The sequence below is a fragment of the Parus major genome, chromosome 7 (assembly GCF_001522545.3).
Source record: "Parus major isolate Abel chromosome 7, Parus_major1.1, whole genome shotgun sequence".
In the NCBI taxonomy this organism is placed as follows: domain Eukaryota; kingdom Metazoa; phylum Chordata; class Aves; order Passeriformes; family Paridae; genus Parus; species Parus major.
This window is the reverse complement of record NC_031776.1, coordinates 37,612,067-37,617,556: the sequence shown is the minus strand read 5'-3', so window position 1 is coordinate 37,617,556 and position 5,490 is coordinate 37,612,067.

Here is a 5,490-nt window from a genome sequence, read left to right as displayed (position 1 = left end):
TCTCGCGAGAGCTGAGGCCGGGCAGGCCAGCCCCGCGGAACGGGCGCGGTGAGGGCGGAGCCCTGAGGGCCGCGGGCGGGCCGCGGGCGGGCGCTTTAAAACCCTGCTGGGGGTGAGAGGGTTTCTTTTTGTGCGCGGAGCAGCATCGTGAGGGATGTCCGAATCGTCTTCCACGTTCAGTCTGAAAACTGCAATACGGTTTTCTTTGAGTTTTCTGTGTCACATTTACTTTATTGCCTGAACCCTGTAAATTAATTCCCCCGTCTCTCGTGACAAGGTACAGCGGGCCTGAACGGCACGGCGGAATAGGGATGTTGGACGCAGCCGCCTCAACGGCCAAGCAACAGAATTGCCATTCATTTTAATTGCATTGAGGCCTCGGTTTTGTCCTCTTAAAGGTAACAGACATTGGCAGGCATTTTCTCTTGATGGGAAGATATTGCATGATGTAGGAAATCAGGAGATAATCTTCCCAAATTCTTAAAACGCCAAGTCTTCACATAATCAAGGGTTTTAGATTAGCAATCGTAAACAAATGATGATTTTCAGTGTCCCTAGCCACTACAGAACATGGCAGAGGCTTCACACTGTGTTTCTGTGACAGGTCCTATTATTACTGAGGAGTCTGGACTTGTACCACAGCAGTCATAAGTCTCAGTATTTTACTGATCCAACGTCCATCTGCCATCCGTCTGCAGCAGGGCTTTCCTGAATCCCAGTATCAAACTGAGTGCCACAGATCATGCTTTGCAAGTCAGATAAAGGGGTGTGCAACAGTAGCAGGGTGGCTATTCTTTAAAGGAGGAAAAAGGAAGGAAGAAAAAAAAAAAAAAATTAAAAAGGGAAGAAAACACAACCAGCCACCCTGACACGGGGCTACAACACATAAAAATTCAATGTGTCCGTGCCTAATAGGTCTGACAGAACTGGGACATGTGTAAGACCAGCCAGGCTGGTTAGAAACTAAACAGGTGGCACCTAAATTATAGACAGTCCTATTGCTATGTTTAGCAATATCCTTTATTCTATATCCATTCATGCTTTTAAATACGTTTGGATTGTATTGAATTTTATTCACTTCCTCCCACAGAGAAATAGTGGGCAAAGTACTAGTTAATTTGAGACAAAGATGAAGAGCTGGGAAGAGCTGTAAACAGAGAGGAAGATGAAACAAAAACTGATAGGGAGAGAAAGGCTGCTGGATTTCTTTTGCTGATGGGCATGTTGCCTTCCACCATCATGCCAAGAGCAATCCTTATTGGACTTGGGAAAAGCTTGTCTATAGCACCCAGAAGCAGGCCTGCTGCCCCAGACAATACCATTTATTTAGCATAACTGTCTCCGGGGGAAGAGGACAGCTAGAATGTGTTCATGAATTATTCCAGCAGTAGCAGCTGCTCTTTTTCCTGGCTAGCAAACAAGAACACTTATAGAAAGAGTTAGATCTACAATAAATTCAATCCTTAAAGGAATAAATCCATGTTTCAGTAATGCACAAATCAAGTGTTATTCACAGATCTAGTGAAATGCCTGTGTGAATGTGCAGGCTGATGCATACAGCCTACCCTGCAGCCAGGATAGATCGTGGTCATCACTCACCAAGGGCATTATGCTTGTCTTTTTACAAGCAAGTTAGAAGGTAAGTGGGGAAAGCCCCATCCAATACAAAACTTCACAGGTCTTCAGTCTTGCTATCATCAGAAGAGGATTTACTGGCAATGCTAAGATGTTATGCCATTCACTACATTGCCCCTGTCCAATGCAATGCACTAATTGTATTACTGGAGGCTTGATGCAATAATATTTTTTTAACAATCTATGAGCTCTATGAGCAATTTGCTAGCTCATAGAAAAAAGAAATTGGACTTTCACCTAAGTTCATGAGCTTGCCTTTTCTTTTTTTTAATCTGCATAATGGATCAAAGATCTACCCTGTAACAACTAGTTTAATTACAAATATACAAAATCAGGAAAGGCCAAGGCACAGTGTTCAATACTACCACGTTGCACAAAGAAATTCTACATTCTGAATTATTGCTAAAATGGCACCATCTAATGAACATGGATATGATTTGGGTTTTGTCTCAGGGAAAATAATATTGGGTGTTAGTGCTGAAGTCACAAATCCTGTGTAACAGTGTGCTTGTAAATGGCAAAGCAGTAGGTTTAGAGTACATCTGCTTCATCATGTTCTTTAACCATATCAATGACATGGAAACAGGCAGATTTAAACTGCATAGTTATTAACAGAGTAACTATCCTTAACTGTCCGTTCTTTCACCTCTTCACAAAAAGGGATTCACAAAAGCTGTTTTTCCATAAATGGCTGAATTTTTTGTAGTGTCTGTCCTTAACTTCAATAGGTCATAGTCTGAAATTTTAAGATTATCAGAAACTGGTGTTGTCTAGTTGAATTGTTTTTACTTACCTCTATTACTAAATGGTTCCTCAGTAAAATTCACTTTTAATAACCATTTGGAAATAGACAGTTTCCAAAGACTTTTTGTTAAATTTCTGACTGAACTGGAAGAATCTTATTAGAGAGAACTTTTTTAAAAACACGATTTAGACTGAATCTTGAAGTATTTCCAGCAGTATCCTAAGAATCTTAACCCTCTTCTTTCAGGCAGCAAAATAGGCAGCAAAAAAGTCTCAAACCTAGAAAATGGTTTTTGATATGGCATGTTATCACACAGATGATCCCAAATATTACAGTAACCATTTCTGAAGGTGACAGATGCAGAAAGACCTTCATGGATAACAACCATTGTGTCCTAGAAGAAGGAACATGCATCCTTGAGACAAAAAGTCCATTTATTCAACATTTACTATGAAATACAGTTTTTGAAATACACCACCTGCCATGGGTGTGAGATAGCAGAAAAGGAAGAGGTTGAAGAACTTGCAGACAAGACAAAAACCAAGGTAATCTCACATCATCCTTTTAAAGTGCCTTTCTCTGCACTGAAGTGTTACTTTAGGTTATACATGGACTTGTTATTTTTACTGTGTCAGCTAGGGCATGTACTAAGAAGGCAGTCCCTATGTACACATTCCTGAGGCTGTCTTTAAAGAATTTAACCCTTTTCTTCTTTTTGCAGGCTGTTGTGTTGGGCACTGGGTACTGGGCAGGCTCCCCAGGGAATGGTCACAGCTGCCAGAGCTCCAGGAGTGTTCAGACAGAGCTCCCAGGCAGAGGGTGGGATTGCTAGGGTGTCTCTGTGGGGCCAGGAGTTGGACTCCATGATCCTGATGGGTCTCTCCCAGCTAAGGAGATTGTGATTCTGTGTGCACTAGAGCTACTGAGCATGATGCTAAATGTATTAGAGGTTCCCTGTTTTCTAGCCTGCCAGGCAGGGTTGTGGGGTTGCTCCTGGTTGACTTGCTAAATAGTAGGTCTGCACCATATAGGTTTTACAGAGGAAGGAAAACTGAGATGTGAAGAAAAGCAGAGTTCATGTTCAACTGCCTGTGGCAAACATTACACAAGAAAGATTTATTAAAGTGGACAGTAAACTAGGAAGTTGTCCTCAGAAAAGAAATCCAAATCACAGTTCATAGCTTAAACAAATCTGGTAAGTGCGGTGTCTGTAAAAGGTTTGTGGTCTCTATCCAAACTGTAAGATAAAGAGCAGTGAAAAGAAAAAAGAAAAAATAAGCATTGCAGAGACAAGAGAACTTAGAACAGATTAAGCCCTAACTGACAGTGAGAAACATGGAATAACTTTTATAGAAATAAAAAATTTATCTATATCTATCTATCTATCTAGATAGGCTTTACAATGCAGGCACTTTGAGCATAGTAATTTTTTTAAGGCAAGGTTAAAATAACAGCCTTTAAATGTTTTGATATGGGAAATTAATGCAAAACCTAATTTTGATATGGGAAACTTTGAAACTGAAAGACTTTTTAACTATATTAAAATCAAAGAGAAATAATTTTGGCCCATATGAATCCCAGTTGTATGAGATAAAACACTGTGGTGCACATCCCTCTGAAAAAGGTTTCCCTCTTGTTGTTTTACCTTATAAATCTATGGTTCTTTTTTAATATCCATCTAAAATTCTTGTCCAGTGTTCCTGAGAATTATTTCTTTAAGCATAAATATATTTACGTTATCCTGTTACCAGTTTATTTTAATCAAGACGCTTCTATGTGCCTTCTGACTCACGTCTGTTCTTGCTTTCAAACAGTGTAAAATAAAGGGCAATTAAACCACATTAACAGATTAATTTTGTAAGTGTTACTATACCTCAGGTAGATGGACCAAGTGTACCTATATCTTCTTTTGAAATTTCAGGTTTTGGCTAAACTTATATTTTGTAAACAAAAAAAATGTGTGCTTAAAATTACAGAAATTATTAGAATTGTTAAAAATCATTCAATTATGTTTTATAAGCATTCTTTTTTTCTCCTATAATTTTTCCTATAGTTACTATTCCTGGAATTCTAATACTATAGAAAGTGTCAATGTTTTAAAATCTTTCTTCTTTTCCTCTTCCCATATTCCAAGTTAGGAAGAAGACTAAAGCTCTATGAGGCACAAAATTGTGCTTCTAGTACTGTTTCCTTCACCAGAGAGCTCTTACTGCTCATTTTAAATAACAGTGATCAAAATCCTCATGATGGTTTGTTTTCTCAGAATACTGATATGCTCTTTCATTCATTTCTGTGCAATAACCAGTCTTCTAGACTGAGACACGTAAAGTTAAAACAATACTCAGAACCTCAGAAGACATCTGAAACAACTACCTTTTCCCTTTCCAATAGCTTTTATATTTAAAAAGAAAAATCTAAATATCTGTATACCTTGTGAACAAGTATCTTAATAAATAGGAAGTAACCTTAAACCACATATGGCGATTGTTTCTCATTTTTGCAATAGAAAAAACTGATAGTAAAAAGTCACGTCACATTTTAGAGAAAAGAGAGTGTTTAGACATCAGTATTTTCTTTCATATTCCTGTCCAGATTGATGTCTTCAACCCAGGCTAGAGCAGTGGCAATTACTCCACTGGAGATAAAAATATCTTTGCTTATGGTCCTTTAGCAAGGAATTTTAGCTACTAAAAACTTGCTTAAAAAACTAGTTAAAAGCCTTGAACTATCTTTCTATGTACATATTATAAGAATCTAATAGTTGCACAAAACCAACATGTACATATATATATTTTCATAAACATACGGGATTAAAAGAGCTTTTGAACAAGAATAATAGCAGAGTAAGATTTTACTGAAATCCATCTGAGCTCTGCTACTGAGGATAGTATGTAAGCAGGGTGGGGAATGCAATGTTTTACTTCCGTGTTGATGAGAATGAACTGGAATCCAGATGCAACATAATTATTGTTATTGTCACAAGGTGACTAATTCTGTGTTAAAGCAGAGAAGGAAGTGGGAGGAGCAAAACATCAGGAATTATTAGTTACAGTACATACAATGAGTTCATTCTGCTTTTCCTGTAATTGTCAGTGGAGTTGTCTCAAATT